Source organism: Pongo pygmaeus, chromosome 22 (assembly GCF_028885625.2).
Source record: "Pongo pygmaeus isolate AG05252 chromosome 22, NHGRI_mPonPyg2-v2.0_pri, whole genome shotgun sequence".
NCBI lineage: Eukaryota > Metazoa > Chordata > Mammalia > Primates > Hominidae > Pongo > Pongo pygmaeus.
This window is the reverse complement of record NC_072395.2, coordinates 21,840,922-21,867,129: the sequence shown is the minus strand read 5'-3', so window position 1 is coordinate 21,867,129 and position 26,208 is coordinate 21,840,922.

Below are 26,208 nucleotides of genomic sequence, written 5' to 3'. Positions count from 1 at the left end.
CAAAGGGCTCCAAAAATCCTCTTGCAGATTCTACAAAAAGAGAGATTCAAAACTGCTCAATCAAAAGATAGGTTCAACTCTCTGAGTTGAATGCACTCGTCACAAGGAAGTTTCTCAGAATGCTTCTATGTAGTTTTTGTATGAAGATATTTCCTTTTCTACAACAGGCCTCAAAACACTCCGAATATCTACTTGCAGATTCAACAAATGAGTGTTCCGAAACTGCTCAATCAAAAGAAATGTTCAATTCTGTGAGATGAATACACACATCACAAAGAAGTTTCTCTATATGCTTCTGTGTTGTTTTATGTGAAGATATTTGCTTTTCGACAGTAGGCCTCAAATCGCTCCAAATATTCACTTACAGATTCTACAAAAACAGGGTTTCAAAACTGTTCAATCAAAAGATAGGTTCGGCTCTGTGAGTTGAATGTACACCTCACAAAGAAGTTTCTCTGAATGCTTCTGGGTTGTTTTAATTTGAAGATATTTCCTTTTCCACCATAGGGTGCAAAGGGTTCCAAATATCTACTTGCAGATTCTACAAAAACAGAGATTCAAAACTGCTCAATCAAAAGATAGGTTCAACTCTGTGAGTTGAATGCACACATCACAAAGAAGTTTCTCAGAATGCTTCTGTGTAGTTTTTATGTGAAGATATATCCTTTTGCACAATCGGCCTCAAAGCTCTCCAAATATCCACCTGCAGATTCTGCAAAAAGATTCAAAACTGCTCAATCAAAAGATACATTCTATCCTGTGAGTTGAATGCTCCCCTCACAAAGAAGTTTCTCAGAATGCTGCTGTGTAGTTTTTATTTGAAGATATTTCCTTTTCTACCATAGGCCACAAAAGGCTTCAAATATACACTTGCAGATTCTACAAAAAGAGAGATTCAAAACTGCTCAATAAAAATATACATTCAACTCTGTGAGTTGAATGCACACATAACGAAGAAGTTACTCAGAATGCTTCTATGTAGTTTTTATGTGAAGATATTTCCTTTTCCACAATAGGCCTCAAAACTCTCCAAATATCCACTTGCAGATTCTGCAAAAAGAGAGATTCAAAACTGCTCAATCAAAAGATATGTTCAACTCTGTGAGTTGAATGTACACATCACAAAGAAGATTCTCAGAATGCTTCTGAGTAGTTTTTATATGAAGATATTTCCTTTTCCTCAATAGGCCTCAAAGCTTTCCAAATATCCACTTGCAGATTCTACAAAAAGAGAGATTCAAAATTGCTCAATCAAAAGAGTGGTTCAACTCTGTGAGTTGAATGCACACCACACAAAGAAGTTTCTCAGAATGCTTCTATGTAGTGTTTATGTGAAGATATTTGTTTTTCCACAGTAGGCCTCAAAGCGCTCCAAATATCCACTTGCAGATTTTGCAAAAAGAGACATTCGAAACTGCTCAACCAAAAGATAGGTTCAATACTGTGAATTGAATGCTCACATAACAAAGAAGTTTTTCAGAATGCTTCTGTGTAGTTTTTATGAGGTTATTTCCTTTTCAAAAATAGGGCTTAAAGCCCTCTAAATATTCACTTCCAGATTCTACAAAAAGAGTGTTTCAAAACTGCTCAATCAAACGAAAGGTTCCACTCTCTGTGAGAAATGCACTCGTCTCAAAGAAGTTTCTCTCAATGCTTCTCTGTAGTTTTTATTTTAGATAATTCCTTTTCCACCAAAGGGCGCAAAGGGCTCCAAATATCAACTTGCAGATTCTACAAAGAGACAGATTCAAAACTGCTTAATCAAAAGAGAGGTTCAACTCTGTGCCTTGAATGGACACATCACAAAGAAGTTTCTCAGAATGCTTCTGTGTAGTTTTTATATGAAGATATTTCCTTTTCCACCATAGGCCACAAAGGGCTCCAAATGTCCAAATGCAGATTCTACAAAAAGAGAGATTCAAAACTGCTCAATCAAAAGATAAGTTCAACTTTGTGAGTTGAATGCATTCATTACAAAGAAGTTTCTCAGAATGTTTCTATGTAGTTTTTATATGAAGATATTTGCTTTTCTACAATAGGCCCCAAATCGCTCCAAATATCCACTTGCAGATTCTACAAAAAGAGTGTTTCAAAACTGCTCAATCAAAAGAAAGTTTCAACTCTGTGAGATGAATACACACATCACAAAGGAGTTTCTCAGAATGCTTCTGTATAGTTTTTATGTGAAGTTTTTATGTGAAGATATTTGCTTTTCGACAGTAGGCCTCAAATCGCTCCAAATATTCATGTTTTGCAGATACTACAAAAACAGGGTTTCAAAACTGTTCAATCAAAAGATAGGTTCGACTCTGTGAGTTGAATGTACGCCTCAAAAAGAAGTTTCTCTGAATGATTCTGGGTTGTTTTTATTTGAAGATATTTCCTTTTCCACCATAGGGAGCAAAGGGCTCCAAATATCCTCTTGCAGATTCTACAAAAATAGAGATTTAAAACTGCTCAATCAAAAGATAGGCTCAACTCTGTGAGTTGAATGCACACATCAGAAATAAGTTTCTCAGAATGCTTGCTTCTGTGTAGTTTTTATGTGAAGATATATCCTTTTGAACAATCAGCCTCAAAGCTCTCCAAATATCCACTTGAAGATTCTGCAAAAAGATTCAAAACAGCTAAATCAAAAGATACGTTCGACTCTGTGAGTTGAATGCACCCCTCACAAAGAAGTTTCTCAGAATGCTGCTGTGTAGTTTTTATGTGAAGATATTTCCTTTTCCACAGTAGGCCTCAAAGCGTTGAAAATATCCACTTGCAGATTCTACAAAAAGAGTGTTTCAAAACCGCTTAATCAGAAGAAGGATTCAACTCTGTGAGATGAATGCACACATCACACAGGAGTTTCACAGAATGTTTCTGTGTAGTTTTAATGTGAAGATATTTACTTTTCCACAGTGGGCCTGAAAGCGCTCTAAATATCCACTTGCAGATTCTACAAAAACAGTGTTTCAAAACCGCTCAATCAACAGAAAGGATCAACTCTGTAAGATGAATGCACACATCAAAAAGAAGTTCCTCAGTATGCTTCTGTGTAGTTTTTATGTGAAGATATCTCCTTTTCCACAATTGTCCTCAAAGCACTCCAAATATCCAATTCCAAATTCTACAAAAAGAGTGTTTCAAAACTGCTCAATCATAACATAGGTTTAACCCTTTGAGATGAATGCACTCATTACAAAGAAGTTTCACAGAAAGCCTCTGTGTAGTTTCTATGTGAAGATATTTGCTTTTCCACAGAGGGAGTCAAAGCGCTCCAAATATCCACTTGCAGATTCTGCAGAAAGAGAGATTCAAATCTGCTCAATCAAAAGATAGGTTCGACTCTATGAGTTGAATGCACACCTCACAAAGAAGTTTCTCAAAATGTTTCTGTGTAGTTTTTATGAGAAGATATTTCCTTTTCCAAAATAGGCCTCAAAGCCCTCCAAATGTCCACTATCAGATTCTACAAAAAGAGTGTTTCAGGACTGCTTATTCAAAATTAAGTTTCACCTCTGTGAGATGAATGAACACATCACAAAGCATTTTCTCACAATGATCCTGTCTAGATTTTATGTGAAGTTATTACCTTTTCCATAATAGGCCTCAAAGAGCTCCAAGTATACACTTGCATATTCTACAAAGAGGGTTTTTCAAAACTGCTCAATGCAAAGAAAGTTTCAACGCTGTGAGATGAATGCACGCATCACAAAGAAGTTTGTCAGAATGTTTCCGTAAAATTTTTATGTGAAGATATTTCCTTTTCTACCATAGGCCTCAAAGCACTCCAATTGTACACTTGCAGATTCTACAAAAAGAGAGTTTCAAAACTGCTCAAACAAAAGAAAGGTTCAACTCTGTGAGATGAATCCACACATCACAAAGAAGTATGGCAGAATGCTTCAGTCTAGTTTTTATGTGAAGATATTTCCTTTTCAACCATAGGTCGCAAAGCCCTCCAAACGTCCATTTGCAGATTTTACACAAAGAAATTTAAAAAACTGCTCAATGAAAAGAAAGGTTCAACTCTCTGATATGAATGCACACATCACAAAGAAGATTCTCAGAATGCTTCTCTCTAGTTCTTACACGAAGATAATATCCTTTTCCACGATAGGCCTCATAGCGCTCAAAATGTGCACTTCCAAATTCTACAGAAAGAGATCTTCCAAATTATTCAATCAAAAGAAAGTTTCAAATCTGTGAAATGAATGCACACGTCACAAAGAAATTTGTCAGAATGCTTCTGTCTAATTTTATGTGAAGATATTTCCTTTTCCACCATAGGCCTCAAAGCATTCCAAAAGTCCAATTGCAAATAGTACAAAAAGGGTGTTTCAAAGCCAGACAGAAACATTCTGACAAACTTCTTTGTTATATGTGCCTTCATCTCACAGAGTTGAAACTTACTTTTGATTGAGCAGTTTTGAAACATCCTTTTTGAACTATAGCTAAATGGTCAATAGGAGTGCTTTGAGGCCTATGGTGGAAAAGGAAATTTCTTCATATAAAAACTAGACAGAGGCATGCTGTCAAATTGCTTCGTGATGTGTGCATTCATCTCACAGAGTTGAACCTTTCTTTTGATTGAGTAGTTTGCAAACCCTCTTTTCGTAGAATCTGAAAGTGGACAATTGGAGCGCTTTATGGCCTATGGTGGAAAAGGAAATATCTTCACATACAAACTAGACAGAAGCATTCTGAAAAACTTCTTTGTGACGTGTGCATTCATCTCACAGAGTTAAACCTTTCTTTTCATTGAGCAGCTTTGAAACACTATTTTTGTAGACTCTGCAAGAGGACATTTTGGGCGCTTTTGGCCTATGATGGAAAAGGAAATATCTTCACATAAAAACTAGACAGAAACATTCTGACAGACTTCTTTGTGATGAGTGCATTCATCTCAGAGACTTGAAACTTTCTTTTCATTAAGCAGTTTTGAAACACTTTTTTTTGTAGCATCTGCAAGTCTACATAGGGAGCACTTTGCAGCCTATGATGGAAAAGGAAATATCTTCACATAAAAACTAGACAGAAGCATTCTGACACACTTCTTTGTGATGTGTGCATTCATCTCACTGAGTTGAAACTTATTTTCCATTGAGCAGTTTTCAGACATTCTTTTTGTAGAATCTGCAACTGGACATTTGGAGCACTTTGAAGCCTATGGTGGAAAAGGAAATATCTTCACATGAAATCTAGACAGAATCATTCTGGGAAAATTCTTTGAGATGTGTGCATTCATCTCACAGACATGAACATTTCTTTTGATTGAGCAGTTTTGAAATACTCTGTTTGTAGAATCTGAAAGTGGAAATTTGGAACACTTTGAGGCCTATGCTGGAAAAGTAAATATCTTCACATAAAAACTAGACAGAATCATCCCGTGAAAATTATTTCTGATGTGTGCATTCGTCTCACAGAGTTGAAACTTTCTTTTGGTTGAGCAGCTTTGACACACTCTTTTTGTAGAATCTTCAAGTGGACATTTGGAGCACTTTGAGGCATATGGTGGAAAAGGAAATATCTTCACATAAAAAACATACGGAAACGTTCTGACAAACTTCTTTGTGATGTGTGCATTCATCTCAAAGAATTCAACCTTTCTTTTCATTGAGAAGTTTTGAAACATTCTTTTTGATATATCTGCAAGTGTACATTTGGAGCACTTTGAGGTCTATGGTGAAAAAGGAAATATCTTCACATAAAAACTAGACAGAAGCATTCTGACAAACTTCCTTGTGAAGTGTGCATTCATCTCACAGAGATGAACCTTAGTTTCCATTGAGCAGTTTTGAAACACTCGTTTTGTAGAATCTGCAATTGGACATTTGGAGTGCTTTGCAGCCTATGGTGGAAAAGGAAATATCTTCACATAATTACTAGACAGAAGCATTCTGAAAAACTTCTTTGTGAAGTGTGCATTCATCTCACAGAGTTGAACCTTACTTTCAATTCAGCAGTTTGGAAACACTCTTTTTGTAGAATCTGCACGTCTACATTTGGAGTGCTTTGAGGCCTATGTTGAAAGGAAATATCTTCATGTAAAAACTGGACAGAAGGATTTTGAAAAACTTCTTTGTGATATGTGCATTCATCTCACGGAGGTGAATCTTAATTTTGATTAGGCAGTTCTGAAACACCCTTTTTTTACTATCTGTAAGTGGACATTTGGAGTGCTTTGAGGCCTATGTTGGAAAGGGAAATATCTCCAAATAAATACTAGACAGAAGCATTCTGACAAACTCCTTTATGATGTGTGCATTCATCTCACAGAGTTGAATCTTTCTTTTGATTGAGCAGTTTTGAAACACTATTTTGTGGAATCTCCAAGCGGACATTTGGAGAGATTTGAGGCCTATGGTGTAAAAGGAAATATCTTCATATAAAAACTGGACAGGAGCATTCTGACAAACCTCTTTCTGATGTGTACATTCATCTCACAGAGTTGAACCTTATTTTCAATTGAGCAGTTTTGACACACTCTTTTTGTAGAACCCCCAAGTGGACATTTGGAATGCTTTGAGGCCTATGGTGGAAAATGGAATATCTTCACATAATAACTAGACAGAAGCATTCTGATCAATTTCTTTATACGTGCATTCATCTCAAGGAGTTGAATTTTTTTTCATTTAGCAGCTTTGAAACACTCTTTTTGTATATTCTGCAAGTGGACATTTATAGCACTTTGAAGCCTAAGGTGGAAAGGGATATATCTTCACATAAAAGCTATTCAGAAACATTCTAAAAAACTTCTTTGTAACGTGTGCATTCATCTCAAAGATTTGAACCTTTCTTTTCATTAAGCAATTCTGAAACACTGATTTTGTAGAATGTGTAAGTGTACATTTCAAGCACTTTGAGGCCAATGGTGGAAAAGGAAATATCTTCACATAATACCTAGACAGAAGCATTCTTAGAAAATACTTTGTGATGTGTGCATTCATCTCACATTGTTGAACATTTCTTTTGATTGATCAGTTTTGAAACACTCTTTTTGCAGAATCTGCAAGTGTACATTTGGTGTGCTTTGAGGCCTATGGTGGAGAAGGAAATGTCTTCACATAAAAATGAGACAAAAGAATTCTGAGAAACAACATTGCATTCATGTCACCGGGTTGAAATATTTTTTTTGATTTAGCAGTTTGGAAACACTCTTTTTGTAGAATCTGTAAATGGATAATTGGAGACCTTTAAGGCCTATTGTGGAAAAGGAAATATTTTCACGTAAGAAAGTTTGTCAGAATGCTATTGTCTAATTTCTATGTGAAGATATTGACTTTTCCACCGTAGGCCACAAAGCTGTCCAAATGTCCTCTTGCAAATTCTACAAAAAGAGTGTTTCAAAGCTGCTCAATCAAAAGAAATTTTCAACTCTGTGAGATGAATGGACACGTCACAAAGAAGTTACTCAGACTGCTTCTGTCTAGATTTTATGTGAAGATATTTCCTTTCTACCATAGGCCTTAAAGCACTCCAAATGTCCACTTCCAGATTCTAGAAAAAGAGGGTTTCCAAACTGCTCAATCAATAGAAACATTGAACTCTGTGAGATGAACGCACACATTAGAAAGAAGTTTCTCAGAATGCTTCTGTCTAGTTTTTATGTGAAGATATTTCCTTTTCCACCTTAGGCTCCAAAGCGCTCCAAATGTCCACTTGCAGATTCTACAAAAAGTGAGTTTCAAAACTGCTGAGTCAAAAGAAAGGTTTAACTCTGCAGATGAAAGCACATGTCTCAAAGAAGTTTCTCAGACGGCTTCTGTCTAAATATTATGGGAAGATATTTGTTTTTCTACCATAGGCCACAAAACCCTCCAAATATCCACTTGTAGATTTTACAAAAAGAGTTTTTCAAAACTGCTCCATGAAAAGAATGGTTCAATATTGGGAGCTGAATGCACTCATCTCCAAAATGTTTCTCAGAATGCTTCTATCTAGTTTTTCTGTGAAGATACTTCCTTTTCCACCATAGGTGGAAAGGCAATCCGAATGTTCACCTGTAGATTCTACAAAAAGACCGTTTACAAACTGCTCAATCAAAAGAAATTTTCAACTCTGTGAGATGAACGTACACCTCACAAAGAAGTTTCTCAAAATTCTTCTGTCTACTTTTTATGTGAACACATTTCCTTTTCCACCATAGGCCTCAAAGCTCTCTAAATGTCCACTTGTAGATCCTACAAAAACAGAGTTTCAAAACTGCTCCATCAAAAGAAAGGTTTAACTCTGTGAGATGAATACACACATCACAAAGAAATTTCTCAGAATTCTTCTGTCTAGTTTTTATGTGAAGATATTTCCTTTTCCACCATAGCCCTCAAAGCACTCCAAATGTCCAATTGCAGATTCTACAAAGAAAGTATTTCAAAGCTGCTCAATGAAAAGAAAGTTTCAACTCAGTGAGATGAATGCACACATCACAAAAAAGTTTCTCAGAATGGTCTGTCTAATTATTATATGAAGACATTTCATTATCCACCATAGGCCTCAAAGCACTCCAAATGTCCACCTACAGTTTCTATAACAAGAGTGTTTCAAAAGTGCGCAATGAAAAGTAAGATTCAACTCTGTGAGATGAATGCACACGTCACAAAGAAGTTTTTCAGAATCTTTCTTTCTAGTTTTTATGTGAAGATATTTGCTTTTCACCTTTGGCCTCAAAGCGGTCTAAATACCCACTTGCAGATTCTACAAAAACAGTTTTTCAAAGCTGCTCAATCAAAAGAAAGGTTCAATTCTGTGAGATGAATGCACAAAACACGAATATGTTTCTCAGAATTCTTCTTTCTAGCTTTTATTTGAAGATATTTCCTTTTCCACAATAGGCCTCAAAGCTCTCCAAATGTCAAATTGCAGATTCTACAAAAAGAGGGTTTCCAACCTGCACTATGAAAAGTAAGGTTAAACTCTGTGAGATGAATTCACACATCCAAAGAAGATTGTCAGACTGTTTCTTTCTAGTTTTTATGTGAAGATATTTCCTTTTCCACCATAGGCCTCAAAGCGCTCCAAAGGTCCTCTTGCAGATACTACAAAAAGAGTGTTTCAAAGTTGCTCAAACAAAAGAAATTTCAACTATCTGAGATGAATGCACACATCACATAGAAGTGTCTCAGAATGCTTCTGTCTAGTTACTATACGAAGATATTTCGTTATCCACCATAGGCCACAAAGCACTCCAAATGTCCACTTGCAGATACTACAAAAAGAGTTTTTCAAAACTGCTCAATGAAAAGTAAGTTTCAACTCTGTGAGATAAATGCACACATCACAAAGAAGTTTGTCAGAATGCTTCTGTCTGGTTTTTATGTGTAGATATTTCCTTTTCCACCTTGGGCTTCAAATCTCTCTAAATATCTACTTGGAGATTCTACAAAAAGAGTGCTTCAAAACTGCTCAATGAAAAGGAAGGTTCAACTCGGTTAGGTGAAAGCACACATCACAAAGAAGTTTGTCAGAATGCTTCTGTCTGGTTTTTATATGAAGATATTTTCTTTTCCACCGTAGACCTCAAAGCTCTCCAAATGTCCACTTGCACATTCTACAAAAACAGTGTTTCAAAGGTGCTGGATAAACAGGAAGTTTCATCTCAGTGAGATGAAGGTACAGATCCCAAAGAATTTTTTCCGAATGCTTCTCTCTATTTTTTATGTGAAGATATTTCCTTTTTCACCATAGGCATCAAAACGCTCCAAATGTCCAATATCAGATTCTACAAAAGAGTATTTCAAAACTACTTAATGAAAAGTAAAATGAACTTTGTGAGATGAATGCATACATCACAAAGAACATTGTCAGAATGCTTCTGTCAAGTTTTTATGTGAAGATATTTCCTTTTCCACCATAGGCCTAAAAGCCCTCCAAATGTACACTTGCAGATGCTACAAAAAGAGTGTTTCAAAACTTCTCAATGAAAACTAAGATTCAACTCTGTGAGAGATGAATTCACACATACCAAGAAGTTTGTCAGAGTGCTTCTGTCTAGTTTTTATGTGAAGATATTTCCTTTTCCACCATAGGCCTCAAAGCGCTCCAAATATCCTCTGGCAGACACTACAAAAAGAATGTTTCAATGTTGCTCAATAAAAGCAAAGTTTCAACTCTGTGAGATGAATGCACACATCACAGAGAAGTTTCTCAGAATGCTTCTGTCTAGTTACTATAAGAAGATATTTCGTTATCCACCATAGGCCCCAAAGCACTCCAAATGTCCACTTGTAAATTCTACAAAAAGAGTGTTTCAAAACTGCTCAATGAAAAGTAAGGTTCAACTCTGTGAGACGAATGCACGCATCACAAAGAAGTTTGTCAGAATGCTTCTATCTAGTTTTTATGTGAAGATAGTTCCTTTTCCACTGTAGGCCTCAAAGCGCTCAAAATGTCCACTTGCATATTCTACAAAAAGAGTGTTTCAAAGCTGCTCAATCAAAAGAAAGGTTCAACTCTGTGAGATGAATTCACACAATCCAAGAACTTTGTCAGAATGTTTCTGTCTAGTTTTTATGTGAAGATATTTCCTTTTCCACCATAGGTCTCAAAGCGATCCAAATATCTGCTTGTGGATACTACAAAAAAGAGTGTTTAAATGTTGCTCAATCAAAACAAAGTTTCAACTCTGTGAGGTGAATGCACGCATCACAGAGAAGTTTCTCAGAATGCTTCTGTCTAGTTACTATATGAAGATATTTCATTATCCACCATAGAACCCAAAGCGCTCCAAATGTCCACTTGCAGATTCTAAAAACCGAGTGTTTCAAAACTGCTCAATGAAAAGTAAGGTTCACCTCTCCGAGATGAATGCACACGTCACAAAGAAGTTTGTCAGAATGCTTCTGTCTAGTTTTTATGTGAAGATATTCCCTTTTCCACGATAGGCCTCAAAGGGCTCCTAATATCCACTTTCAGATCCTATAAAAAGAGTTTTTCCAAGCTCCTCAATCAAAAGAAAGGTTCAGCTCTGTGAGAGGAATGCACACGCCACAAAAAAAAATTTGTCAGAATGCTTCTGTGTAGTTTTTATGTGAAGATATTTCCTTTACCACCACATATCTCAAATCGTTCCAAATGTCCACTTGCTGATTCTACATAAAGAGTGCTTCAAAGCTGCTAAATGAAAACAAAGGTTCAACACAGTGAGATGAATATACACATCACGTAGAAGTTTCTCAGAATGCTTCTATCTACTTATTATACATAGATATTCCGTTATCCACCATTGGCCACAAAGCGCTCGAGGTGTCCACTTGCAGATGCTACAAACAGAGTGTTTCAAAGCTGCCCAATGTAAAGAAAGTTTCAACTATCTGAGATGAATGCACACATCACAAAGAAGTTTCTCATAATGCTTATGTCTAGTTTTTATGTAAGGATATTTCCTTTTCATCCATAGACATCAAAGCGCTCCAAATGTTCACTTGCAGATTCTACAAAAAGAGTATTTCACAGCTGCACAATCAAAAGAAAGTTTCAACTCGGTGAGATGAAGGCACAGATCACAAACAAGTTTGTCAGAATGCTCCTGTCTTGTTTTTATGTGAAGACATTTCCTTTTCCAACATAGGCCTCAAAGCTCTGCAAATGTCCACTTGCAGATTCTACAAAAAGAGTGTTTCAAAACTGCTCAATGAAAAGTAAGGTTCAACTCAGTTAAATGAAAGCACAGATCACAAAGAAGTTTGTCAGAATGCTTCTGTCTAGGTTTTACGTGAAGATATTTCCTTTTCCACCATAGGCCCCAAATTGCTCCAAATGTCGACTTGCAGATTCTGCAAAAAGAGTATTTGAAAGCTGCTCAATGAAAAGTAAGGTTCAACTCTGTGAGACGAATGCACACATCACAAAGAAGTTTGTCAGAATGCTTCTGTCTAGTTTTTGTGTGAAGATATTTCCTTTTATACCATAGGCCACAAAGTGCTCTAAATGTCCACTATCAGATTCTACAGAAAGAGTGTTTCTAAGCTGCTCAATGAAAAGAAAGCTTTAACTCTGTGAGATGAATGCAGACATCACAGAGAAGTTTCTCAGAATGCTTCTGTCTAGTTATTATATGAAGATATTTTGTTATCCGCCATAGGCTTCAAAGCCCGCCAAATGTCCAATTGCAGATTCTACAAAAAGAGTGTCTCAAAACTACTGAATGAAAAGTAAAGTTCAGCTCTGGGACATGAAAGCACACTTCACAAAAAGTTTGTCAGAATGCTTCTGTCTAGTTTTTGTGTGAGGATATTTCTTCTTCCACCAGAGGCCTCAAAGCACTCCAAATGTCCACAAGCAGATTCTACAAAAAGAGTGTTTCCAGACCGCTGAATCAAAAGAAATGTTCAGCAATGTGAGATGAATGCATACATCCAAAGAAGTTTCTCAGAATGCTTCTGTCTACATTTTATGTGAAGATATTTGCTTTTCCACCATTGGCCTCAAAGCACTTCAAGTCTCCACTTGCAGATTGTACAAAAAGAGTGTTTCATAGCTACTCAACCAAAAGAAAAGTTCAACTCCGTGAGATGAATGCAAACATCACAAAGAAGTTTCTCACAATACTTCTGTCTAGTTTTTCTGTGAAGATATGTGCTTTTCCAACATAGGCCGCAAAGCGCTCCAAATGTCCAATTGCAGATTCTACAAAAAGAGTTTTTCAAAGCTGCTGAATCAAAATAAAGTTTCAACTCTGTGAGATGAATGCACACACCACAAATAAATTTGTCAGTATGCTTCTGTCTAGTTTTTAAGTGAAGATATTTCCTTTTCCACCATAGGATGCAAAGCGCTCCAAGTGTCCACTTGCAGATTCTACAGAAAGAGTGTTTCCAAGCTGCTCAATAAAAAGAAAGTTTCCACTCTGTGAGATAAATGCACACATCACAAAGAAGTTTCTCAGAATGCTTCTGTCAAGTTATTATATGAAGATATTTCGTTATCCACCATAAGCTTTGAAGCCCTCCAAATATCCACTTTCAGATTCTACAAAAAGAGTGTTTCAAAACTGTTCAATGAAAAGTAATGTTCAACTCTGTGAGGTGAATGCACACATCACAAAGAAGTTTGTAAGAATGTTTCTGTCTAGTTTTTATGTGAAGATATTTCGTTTTCCAGGAGAGGCCTCACAGCGCTGCAAATGTCCACTTACAGATGCTACAAAAAGAGTGTCTCAAAGCTGCTGAATCAAAAGAAATGTTCAACTCTGTGAAACGAATGAACACGTCACAAAGAAGTTTGTCAGAATACTTCTGTCTTGTTTTTAGTTGAGGATATTTCTTTTTCCACCATAGGGCTCAAAGCGCTCCAAATGTCCAATTGCAGTTTCTACAAAAAGAGTGTTTCAAAGTTGCTGAATCAAAAGAAAGGTTCAACTCTGTGAGATGAATGAACACGTCACAAAGAAGTTTCTCAGAATGCTTCTGTCTATTTTTTATGTGAAGATATTTCCTTTTCCAACATTGGCCTCAAAGCGCTCCAAATCTCCAATTGCAGATTCTACAAAAAGGTTTTCAAAGCTGCTCAATCAAAGGAAGTTTCAACTCTGTGAGACGAATGCACGCATAACAAAGAAGTTTGTCCGAAGGCTTCTGTCTAGTTTTTATGTGATGATATTTCCTTTTCACCAATAGGCATCCAAACGCTCCAAATGTCCACTATCAGATTCTACAAAAAGAGTGTTTCAAAACTGCTCAATGAAAAGAAAGATTCATCTCTGTGAGATGAATGCACACATTCCAGAGAAGTTTCCCAGAATGCTTCTGTCTAGTTTTTATGTGAAGATATTTCCTTTTCCACCATAGGCTGCAAAGCTCTCCAAATGTCCACTTGCAGATTCTACAGAAAGAGTGCTTCCAAGCTCCTCACTGAAAACAAAGGTTCAACTCTGTGAGATGAATGCACACATCACAGAGAAGTTTCTCAGAATGCTTCTGTTTAGCTATTGTATTAAGATATTTCGATATCCATGATAGGCTTCAAAGCCATCCAAATGTACACTTGCAGATTCTACAAAAACAGTGTTTCAAAACTGCTCAATGAAAAGTAAGGTGCAACTGTGTGATATGAATTCACATATCCAAATAAGTTTGTCAGAATGCTTCTGTCTAGTTTTTATGTGAAGATATTTCCTTTTGCACCGTAGACCTCAAAGCACTCCAAATGTCCACTTGCAGATTCTACAAAAATAGTGTTTCAAAGATGCTCAATCAAAGGAAGTTTCAACTCTGTGAGATGAATGCACGCATAAGAAGGAAGTTTGTCCAAATGCTTCTGTCTAGTTTTTATGTGAAGATATTTCCTTTTCAACAATAGGCCTCCAAATGCTCCAAATGTCCACTATCAGATTCTACAAAAAGAGTGTTTCAAAACTGCTCAGTGAAAAGTAAGATTCAACTCTGTGAGATGAATGCACATATCACAAAGAAGTTTGACAGAATACTTCTGTCTAGTTTTTATGTGAGGATATTTCCTTTTCCACTGTAGAGCTCAAAGCGCTCCAAATGTCCAATTGCAGATTCTACAAAAAGAGTGTTTCAAAATTGCTGAATCAAAGGAAAGGTTCAACTCTGTGAGGTGAATGAACACGTCACAAAGAAGTTTCTCAGAATGCTTCTGTCTATTTTTTATGTGAAGATATTTCCTTTTCCAACATAGGCCTCAAAGCACTCTAAATGTCCAATTGCAGACTCTACAAAAAGAGTTTTTCAACACTGCTCAATCAAGAGAAAGGTTCATCTGTGTGAGATGAATGCACCCATCACAAAGAAGTTTCTTAGAATACATCTGTCTAGTTTTTATGTGAAGATATTTCCTTTTCCACCATAGACCTCAAAGCGCTCCAAATCTCCAATTGCAGATTCTACAAATATAGTGTTTCAAAGCTGCTCAATCAAAGGAAGTTTCAGCTCTGTGAGAGGAATGCACGCATAGCCAAGAAGTTTCTCAGAATGGTTTTGTCTAGTTTTTATGTGAAGATATTTCCTTTTCAACAATAGGCATCAAAACGCTCCAAATGTCCACTATCAGATTCTACAAAAAGAGTGTTTCAAAACTGCTCAATGAAAAGTAAGATTCAACTCTGTGAGATGAATGCACACATCACAAAGTAGTCTGTCAGAATGCTTCTGTCTTGTTTTTATGTGAAGGTATTTCCTTTTCCACCATAGGCCTCAAATCGCTCGAAGTGTCCACTTGCAGATTCCACAAAAACAGTGTTTCAAAACTGCTCAATGAAAAGTAAGGTTGAACTCTGTGAGATGAATGCAGACATTACAAAGAACTTTCTCAGAATGCTTCTTTCTAGTTTTTATGTGAAGATACTTCTTTTTCCACCAAAAGCCTCAAAGCGCTCCAAATGTCCACTTACAGATTCTACAAAAAGAGAGTTTCAATGCTGCTGAATCAAAAGAAAGGTTCAACTCTGTGAGTTGAATGCACACATCACAAAGTAGTTTTTCAGAATGCTTCTGTCTAGTTTTTATGTGAAGATATTTCCCTTTCCACCATAGGCTTCAAAGTGCTCCAAATGTCCACTCACAGATTCTTCAAAAAGAGTTTTTCAAAGCTGCTCAATCAAAACAAAGGTTCAACTCTGTGAGATGAATGCACACATTATAATGAAGTTTCTCAGAATGCTTCTGTCTAGTTTTTATGTGAAGATATTTAGTTTTCCACCATAGGCCACAAAGCGCTCCAAATGTCCCATTGCAGACTCTGCAAATACAGTGTTTCCAAACTGCTCAACAAAAAGTAAGGTGCAACTCTATGATATGAATTCACACATCCAAATAAGTTTGTCAGAATGCTTCTGTCTAGTTTTTACGTGAAGATATTTCCTTGTCCACCATAAGCCTCAAACCGCTCCAAATGTCCTCTTGCAGATACTACAAAAAGAGTGTTTCAAAACTGCTCAAAAGACAGTAAGGTTCAACTCTGTGAGATGATGGCACACATCACAAAGTAATTTCTTAGAATGCTTCTCTCTAGCTTGTATGTGAAGATATTTCCTTTTCCAATATAGGCCTCAAAACACTCCAAGTATCCACTTGCAGATAGTACAGAAAGAGTTTTTCAAAACTGCTCATTCAAAAGCAACGTTCAGCTCTCTGAGATGAATGCACATATCAAAAAGAAGGATTTCAGAATGCTTCTGTCTAGTTTTTATGTGAAGATATTTCCTTTTCCACCATAGGCCTTAAAGCGCTCCAAATGTCCACTTGCAGATTCTACAAAAATAGGTTTTCCAAACTGCTCAATCAAAACAAAAGTTCACCTCTGTGAGAGTAATTCACACATCACAAAGAAGTTTCTCACAATGCTTCTGTCTAGTTTTTATGTGAAGATATTTCCTTTTCCACCGTAGGCCTCAACGTTCCCCACATGTCCAATTGCAAATTTTCCAAAAATAGTGTTTCAATACTTCTCAATGAAAACTAATTTTCTACTCTGTGAGATGAATGCACACATCACAAAGAAGTTTGACAGAATGCTTTTGTCGAGTTCTTATGTGAAGATATTTCCTTTTCCACCATAGGCCTCAAAGCGCTTCAAATGTCCACTTACAGATTCTACAAAAAGAGTGTTTCAATACTGCTCAATCGAAAGTAAGGTTCAACTCTGTGAGATGAATGCACACATCACAAAGAAATTTCTCAGAAGGCTTCTGTGTAGTATAATGTGAAGTTATTTCCTTTTCCAACTTACGCCGCAAAATGTTCCAAATGTCCACTTGCAGATTCTCCAAAAAGAGTGTTTCCAAACTGCCCAATCAAAAGAAAGTTTCGACTGTCTGAGATGAATGCACACATCACAAAGAAGTTTGACAGAATTCTTCTGTCTAGTTTTTATGTGAAGATATTTCCTTTTCCAACATAGGCCTCAAAGCACTCCAAATATTCAATAGCAGATTCTACAAAAACAGAATTTCAAAACTGCTCAATCAAAAGAAACGTTTAACTCTGTGAGATGAATGCACACATCACAAAAAGTTTCTCAGATTGATTCTGTCAAGATTTTATGTGAATTTATTTCCTTTTCTACCATAGGCCACAAAACGCTGATAATGTCCATTTGCAGATCCTACAAAAGGAGTGTTTCCAAACTGTTCAATGTAAAGCAAGGTTCAACTCTTTGAGATGATTGCACACATCACAAAGAAGTTTCTCAGAATGCTTCAGTCTATTTTTTATGTGAAGATATTTCCTTTTCCACCATAGGCTTCTACACGCTCCAAATGTCCACTTGCAGATTCTACAAAAAGAGTGTTTCAAATCTGCTGAATCAAAGAAAGGTTCAACTCTGTGTGAGATGAATGCAGAAATCACAAATAAGTTTCTCAGAATGCTTCTGTCTAGTTATTACATGAAGTTATTTCATTACCCACCGCAGGCCTCAAGCACACCAAATGTCCACTTGCAGATTCTACAAAAAGAGATTTTCAAAACTACTCATCCAAAAGAAACGTTTAAGTCTCTGAGATGAATGCACACATTACAGAGAAGTTTCTCAGATTGCTTCTGTCTAGATTTTATGTGAAGATATTTCCTTTTCTACCATTGTCTCCAAAGCCCTCCAAATGTCCAAATGCAGATTCAACAAAAAGAGTGTTTCCAAACTGCTCAAACAAAAGAAAGGTTCAACTATGTGAGAAGAGTGCACACAGCACAAAGAAGTTGCTCAGAATTCTTCTGTCTAGTTTTTATGTGAAGATTTTTCCTTTCCCACCACAGGCCTCAAAGCACTCCAAATGTCCACTTGCAGATTCTACAAAAAGAGAGTATCAAAACTGCTCAATCAAAAGAAAGGTTTAACTCTGTGAGATGAATGCACATATCACAAAGAAGTTTCTCAGATTGCTTCTGTCTAAATTTTATGTGAAGATATTTTCTTTTCTACCATTGACTGCAAAGCGCTACAAATGCCCACTTGCAGATTCGACACAGTGTTTCCAAACTGCTCAATAAAAAGAAAGGCACAACTCTGTGAGATGAACGCACACATCTCAAAGAAGTTACTCAGAATTCTTCTGTCTAGTTTTTATGTGAATATATTTCCTTTTCCAACATAGGCCTCAAAGGGCTCCAAATGTCCACTTGCAGATTCCACAGAAAGAGAGTTTCAAAACTGCTCAATCAAAAAAACTTTAACTCAGTGAGATGAATGCATACATCACAAATAAGTTTCTCAGTTTGCTTCTGTCTAGATTTTATGTGAAGATATTTTCTTTTCTACCATAGGCAGCAAAGTGTTCCAAATGTCCACTTGCAGATTCTACAAAAAGAGTGTTTCCAAACTGCTCAATCAAAAGAAAGTTACAACTCTGTGAGAAGAACGCACACATCACAAAGAAGTTTCTCAGAATTCTTCTGTCTAGTTTTTATGTGAAAATATTTCCTATTCCAGCTTAGGCCTCCAAGCGCTCCAAACGTCCAATTGCAGATTCTACACAAAAAGTATTTGAAAACTGTTCAATCAAAAGAAAGTTTTAACTCTGTGAGAAGAATGCGCACATCGCAAAGAAGTTTCTCAGAATTCTTCTGTCTAGTTTTTATGTGAAAATATTTCCTATTCCAGCTTAGGCCTCCAAGAGCTCCAAACGTCCAATTGCAGATTCTACACAAAAAGAATTTGAAAACTGTTCAATCAAAAGAAAGTTTTAACTCTGTGAGAAGAATGCACACATTACAAAGAAGTTTCTCAGAATTCTTCTGTCTAGTTTTTATGTGAAAATATTTCCTATTCCAGCTTAGGCCTCCAAGTGCTCCAAACGTCCAATTGCAGATTCAAAACAAAAAGAATTTGAAAACCGTTCAATCAAAAGAAAGTTTTAACTCTGTGAGATGAGTGCATACATCACAAAGAAGTTTCCCAGCTTGCTTCCGTCTAGATTTTATGTGAAGATATTTCCTTTTCTACCATAGGCCACAACGCAATCCAAATGTCCACATGCAGAGTCTACAAAAAGAGGGTTTCCAAACTGTTCAATCAAAAGAAAAGTTCAACTCTGTGAGATGAACGCAGGGACCACAAAGAGGTTTCTCAGAATTCTTCTGTCTAGTTTTTATGTGAAGATATTTCCTATTCCACCATAGGCCTCAAAGCGCTCCAAATGTCCACTTGCAGATTCTACAAAAAGAGAGTTTCAAAACTGCTCAATCAAAAGAAAAGTTTAACTTTGTGAGATAAATGCACACATCACAAAGCAGTTTCTCAGCTTGCTTCTTTTTTTTAATTTTTTAAAATATTTTTAATTATTTATTTATTTATTATTTATTTATTATTATTATACTTTAGGATTTAGGGTACATGTGCACAAAGTGCAGGTTAGTTACATATGTATACATGCACCATGCTGGTGTGCTGCACCCACTAAATCGTCATCTAGCATTAGGTATATCTCCCAATGCTATCCTTCACCCCTCCCCCCACCCCACAACAGTCCCCAGAGTGTGATGTTCCCCTTCCTGTGTCCATGTGTTCTCATTTTTCAATTCCCACCTATGAGTGAGAATATGTGGTGTTTGGTTTTTTGTTCTTGCAATAGTTTACTGAGAAGGATGATTTCCAATTTCATCCATGTCCCTACAAACGACATGAACTCATCATTTTTTATGGCTGCATAGTATTCCATGGTGTATATGTGCCACATTTGCTTAATCCAGTCTATCATTGTTGGACATTTGGGTTGGTTCCAAGTCTTTACTATTGTGAATAATGCTGCAATAAACATACGTGTGCCTGTGTCTTTATAGCAGCATGATTTATAGTCCTTTGGTTATATACGCAGTAATGGGATGGCTGGGTCAAATGGTATTTCTAGATCTAGATCCCTGAGGAATTGCCACACTGACTACCACAAGGGTTGAACTAGTTTACAGTCCCACCAACAGTGTAAAAGTGTTCCTATTTCTCCACATCCTCTCCAGCACCTGTTGTTTCCTGAATTTTTAATGATCGCCATTCTAACTGCTGAGATATGGTATCTCATTGTGGTTTTGATTTGCATTTCTCTGATGGCCAGTGATGGTGAGCATTTTCTCATGTCTTTTTTGGCTGCAAAAATGTCTTCTTTTGAGAAGTGTCTGTTCATGTCCTTTGCCCACTTTTTGTTGGGGTTGTTTGTTTTTTTCTTGTAAATTTGTTGAAGTTCATTGTAGATTCTGGATATTAACCCTTTGTCAGATGAGTAGGTTGCGAAAATTTTCTCCCATTTTGTAGGTTGCCTGTTCACTCTCATGGTAGTTTCTTTTGCTGTGCAGAAGCTCTTTAGTTTAATACGATCCCATTTGTCAATTTTGGCTTTTGCTGCCATTGCCTTTGGTGTTTTAGACATGAAGTCCTTGCCCATGCCTATGTCCTGAATGGTAACGCGTATGTTTTCTTCTAGGGTTTTTATGTTTTAGGTCTAACAATTAAGTCTTTAATCCACCTTAAATTGATTGTTTTATAAGGTGTAAGAAAGGGATCCAGTTTCAGCTTTCTACATGTGGCTAGCCAGTTTTCCCAGCACTATTTATTAAATAGGGAATCCTTTCCCCATTGCTTGTTTTTCTCAGGTTTGTCAAAGACCAGACAGTTGTAGATATGTGGCATTATTTCTGAGGACTCTGTTCTGTTCCATTGGTCTATATCTCTGTTTTGGTAGCAGTACCATGCTGTTTTGGTTACTGTAGCCTTGTAGTTTAGTTTGAAGTCAGGTAGTGTGATGGCTCCAGCTTTGTTCTTTTGGCTTAAGGTTGACTTGGCGATGCGGGCAATTTTTTGGTTCAATATGAACTTTAAAGTAGTTTTTTCCAGTTCTGTGAAGAAAGTCATTGGTAGCTTGATGGGGATGGCACTGAATCTGTAAGTTACCTTGGGCACTGTGGCCATTTTCACGATATTGATTCTTCCTACCCATGGGCATGGAATATTCTTCCATTTGTTTTTATCCTCTTTTATTTCCTTGAACAGTGGTTTGTAGTTCTCCTTGAAGAATTCCTTCACATCCCTTGTAAGTTGGATTCCCAGGTATTTTGTTCTCTTTGAAGCAATTGTGAATGGGAGTTCACTCATGATTTGGCTATCTGTTTGTCTGTTGTTGTATAAGAATGCTTGTGATTTTTGCACATTTATTTTGTAACCTGAGACTTTGCTGAAGATGCTTATCAGATTAAGGAGATTTTGGGCCGAGACGATGCGGTTTTCTAGATATACAATCATGTCATCTGCAAACAGGGACAATTTGACTTCTCTTTTCCTAATTGAATACCCTTTATTTCCCTCTCTTGCCTGATTGCACTGGCCAGAACTTCCAACACTATGTTGAATAGGAGTGGTGAGAGAGGGCATCCCTGTCTTGTGCCAGTTTTCAAAGGGAATGCTCCCAGTTTTTGCCCATTCAGTATGATATTGGCTGCGGATGGGTCATAGATACCTCTTATTATTTTGAGATACATCCAATCAATACCAAATTTGTTGAGAGTTTTTAGCAAGAAGGGTTGTTGAATTTTGTCAAAGGCCTTTTCTGCATCTATTGAGATAATCATGTGGTTTTTGTCTTTGGTTCTGTTTACATTCTGGATTACATTTATTGATTTGCATATATTGAACCAACCTTGCATCCCAGGGATAAAGCCCACTTGATCATGGTGGATAAGCTTTTTGATGTGCTGCTGGATTCTGTTTGCCAGTATTTTATTGAGGATTTCTGCATCAATGTTCATCAAGGATATTGGTCTAAAATTCTCTTTTTTGGTTGTGTCTCTGCCCGGCTTTGGTATCAGGATGATGCTGGCCTCAGAAAATGAGTTAGGGAGGATTCCCTCTTTTTCTATTGATTGGAATAGTTTCAGAAGGAATGGTACCAGTTCCTCCTTGTACCTCTGGTAGAATTTGGCTGTGAATCCATCTGGTCCTGGACTTTTTTTAGTTGGTGAGCTATTGATTATTGCCACAATTTCAGCTCCTGTTATTGATCTATTCAGAGATTCAACTTCTTCTTGGTTTAGTCTTGGGAAAGTGTATGTGTCGAGGAATTTATCCATTTCTTCTAGATTTTCTAGCTTATTTGTGTAGAGGTGCTTGTAGTATTCTCTGACGGTACTATGTATTTCTTTGGGATCGGTGGTGATAACCCCTTTATCATTTTTTATTACGCCTATTTGATTCCTCTCTCTTTTTTTCTTTATTAATCTTGCTAGCGGTCTATCAATTTTGTTGATCCTTTCAAAAAACCAGCTCCTGGATTCATTAATATTTTGAAGGGTTTTTGTGACTTTATTTCCTTCAGTTCTGCTCTGATCTTAGTTATTTCTTGCCTTCTGCTAGCTTTTGAATGTGTTTGCTCTTGCTTTTCTAGTTCTTTTAATTGTGATGTTAGGGTGTCAATTTTGGATCTTTCCTGCTTTCTCTTGTGGGTATTTAGTGCTATAAATTTCCCTCTACACACTGCTTCGAATGCATCCCAGAGATTCTGGTATATTGTGTCTTGGTTCTCGTTGGTTTCCAAGACCATCTTTATTTCTGCCTTCATTTTGTTATGTACCCAGTAGTCATTCAGGAGCAGATTGTTCAGTTTCCATAAAATTGAGCAGTTTTTAGTGAGATTCTTAATCCTGAGTTCTAGCTTGATTGTCCTGTGATCTGAGAGATAGTTTGTTATAATTTCTGTTCTTTTACATTTACTGAGGAGAGCTTTACTTCCAAGTATGTGGTGAATTTTGGAATAGGTGTGGTGTGGTGCTGGAAAAAATGTATATTCTTTTGATTTGGGGTGGAGAGTTCTGTAGATGTCTATTAGGTCCACTTTGTGTAGAGCTGAGTTCAATTCCTGGGTATCCTTGTTGACTTTCTGTCTTGTTGATCTGCCTAATGTTGACAGTGGGGTGTTAAAGTCTCCCATTATTAATGTTTGGGAGTCTAAGTCTCTTTGTAGGTCACTCAGGACTTCCTTTATGAATCTGGGTGTTCCTGTATTGGGTGCATATATATTTAGGATAGTTAGTTATTCTTGTTGAATTGATCCCTTTACCATTATGTAATGGCCTTCTTTGTCTCTTTTGATCTTTGTTGGTTTAAAGTCTGTTTTATCAGAGACTAGGATTGCAACCCCTGCCTTTTTTTGTTTTCCATTTGCTTGGCAGATCTTCCTCCATCCTTTTATTTTGAGCCTATGTGTGTCTCTGCACATGAGATGGGTTTCCTGAATATGCACACTGATGGGTCTTGAGTCTTTATCCAATTTGCCAGTCTGTGTCTTTTAATTGGAGCATTTGGTCCAGTTACATTTAAAGTTAATATTGTTATGTGTGAATTTGATCCTGTCATTATGATGTTAGCTGGATATTTTGTTCGTTAGTTGATGCAGTCTCTTCCTAGTCTCGATGGTCTTTACATTTTGTCATGATTTTGCAGTGGCTGGTACCGGTTGTGCCTTTCCATGTTTAGCGCTTCCTTCAGGAGCTCTTTTAGGGCAGGCCTGGTGGTGACAAAATCTCTCAGCATTTGCTTGTCTGTAAAGTATTTTATTTCTCCTTCACTTATGAAGCTTAGTTTGGCTGGATATGAAATTCTGAGTTGAAAATTCTTTTCTTTAAGAATGTGGAATACTGGACCCCACTCTCTTCTGGCTTCTACAGTTTCTGACGAGAGATCTGCTCTTAGTTTGATAGGCTTCCCTTTGAGGGTAACCCGACCTTTCTCTCTGGCTGCCCTTAACATTTTTTCCTTCATTTCAACTTTGGTGAATCTGACAATTGTGTGTCTTGGAGTTGCACTTCTCGAGGAGTATCTTTGTGGCATTCTCTGTATTGCCTCACTCTGAATGTGGGCCTGCCTTGCTAGATTGCGGAAGTTCTCCTGGATAATATCCTGCAGAGTGTTTTCCAACTTGGTTCCATTCTCTCCGTCACTTTCAGGTACACCAATCAGACATAGATTTTATCTTTTCACATATTCCCATATTTCTTGGAGGCTTTGCTCATTTCTTTTTATTCTTTTTTCTCTAAACTTCCCTTCTCACTTCATTTCACTCATTTCATCTTCCATTACTGACACCCTTTCTTCCAGTTGATCGCATCAGCTCCTGAGGCTTCTGCATTCTTCAAGTAGTTCTCCAGCCTTGGTTTTCAGCTCCATCAGCTCCTTTAAGCACTTCTCTGTATTGGTTATTCTAGTTGTACATTCTTCTAAACTTTTTTTCAAAGTTTTCAACTTCTTTACCTTTGGTTTGAATATCCTTCCTTAGCTCAGAGTAATTTGATCATCGGAAGACTTCTTCTCTCAGCTCGTCAAAGTCATTCTCCATCCAGCTTTGTTCCGTTGCTGGTGAGGAACTGCGTTCCTTTGGAGGAGGAAAGGCGCTCTGCTTTTTAGAGTTTCCAGTTTTTCTGCTCTGTTTTTTTCCCCATCTTTGTGGTTTTATCTACTTTTGGTCTTTGATTGTGGTGATGTACAGATGGGCTTTTTGTTGTGGATGTCCTTTCTGTTTGTTAGTTTTCCTTCTAACAGACAGGACCCTCAGCTGCAGATCTGCTGGAGTACCTGGCCGGACGTGTGAGGTGTCAGTCTGCCCCTGCTGTGGTATGCCTCCCAGTTAGGCTGCTCTGGGGTCAGGGGTTAGGGACCCACTTGAGGAGGCAGTCTGCAGGTTCTCAGATCTCTGGCTGTGTGCTTGGAGAACCGCTGCTCTCTTCAAAGCTGTCAGAGAGGGACATTTAAGTCTGCAGAGGTTACTGCTGTCTTTTTGTTTGTCTGTGCCCTGCCCCCAGAGGTGGAGCCTACAGAGGCAGGCAGGCCTCCATAAGCTGTGGTGGGCTCCACCCAGTTCGAGCTTCCCATCTGCTTTGTTTACCTAAACAAGCCTGGGCAATGGCGGTCGCCCCTTCCCCAGCCTCGCTGCTGCCTTGCTGTTTGATCTCAGACTGGTGTGCTAGCAATCAGTGATACTCTGTGGGCATTGGACCCTCCGAGCCAGGTGCAGGATATTAATCTCCTGGTGTGCCATTTTTTAAGCCCGTCGGAAAAGCGCAGTATTTGGGTGGGAGTGACCCGATTTTCCAGGTGCCGTCTGTCACCCCTTTCTTTTACTAGGAAAGGTAACTCCCTGACCCCTTGTGCTTACCAAGTGAGGCAATGCCTCGCACTTCTTCAGCTCGCACAAGGTGCGCGCACCCACTGACCTGCTCCCACTGTCTGGCACTCCCTAATGAGATGAACCCGGTAACTCAGATAGAAATGCAGAAATCAGCCGTCTTCTGTGTCACTCACGCTGGGAGCTGTAGACTGGAGCTGTTCCTATTCGGCCATCTTGGCTCCTCCCCCTTCAGCTTTCTTGTCTCTAGATTTTATGTGAAGATATATCGTTTTCTACTGTAGGCCACAAAGCACTTCAAATGTCCACTTGCAGATTCCACAAAAATAGTGTTTACAAACTGCTCAATCAAAAGAAAGGTTCAACTCTGTTAGTGTATCGCACCCATCACAAAGCAGTTTGGCAGAATACTTGTCTAGTTTTTATGTGAAGATATTAACCTTTACACCCTAAGCAGATTCTACAAATGAGTGTTTCCAAACTGCTCAATCAAAAGAAAAGTTCAACTCTGTAAGATGAGCACACACATCAAAAAAAAATTTCTCAGAATTCTTCTGTCTAGTTTTTATGTGAAGATATTTCCTTTTCCACCATAGGCCTCAAAACGCTCCAATTGTCCACTTGCAGATTCTACAAAAAGAGGGTTTCCAAACTGCTCAATCAGAAGAAAGGTTCAGCTCTGTGAGATGAATGCACACATCACAAAGTAGTTTCTCAGAGTTCTTCTGTCTAGTTTTTATGTGAAGATATTTCCTTTTACAGCATAGGCTGCAAAGCGTTTCAAATGTCCACTTGCAAATTCTACAAAAAATGAGTTTAAAAACTACCCAACCAAAAGAGAGATTTAATTCTGTGAGATCAATGCACACATCACAAAAAAGTTTCTCAGTTTGCTTCTGTCTACATTTTATATGAAGATATTTCCTTTTCTTCCATAGGTCTCAAAGCGCTCCAATTGTCCACTTGCAGATTCTACAAAAAGAGGGTTTCCAAACTGCTTAATCAAAAGAAAGGTTCAACTCTGTGAGATGAATGCACACATCACAAAAGTGTTTCTCAGAATTTTTCTGTCTACTTTTTATGGGAAGATATTTCCTTTTCCACCATATGCCTCAAAGCATTCCAAATGTCCACTTGCAAATTGCACAAATAGAGAGTTTCAAAAC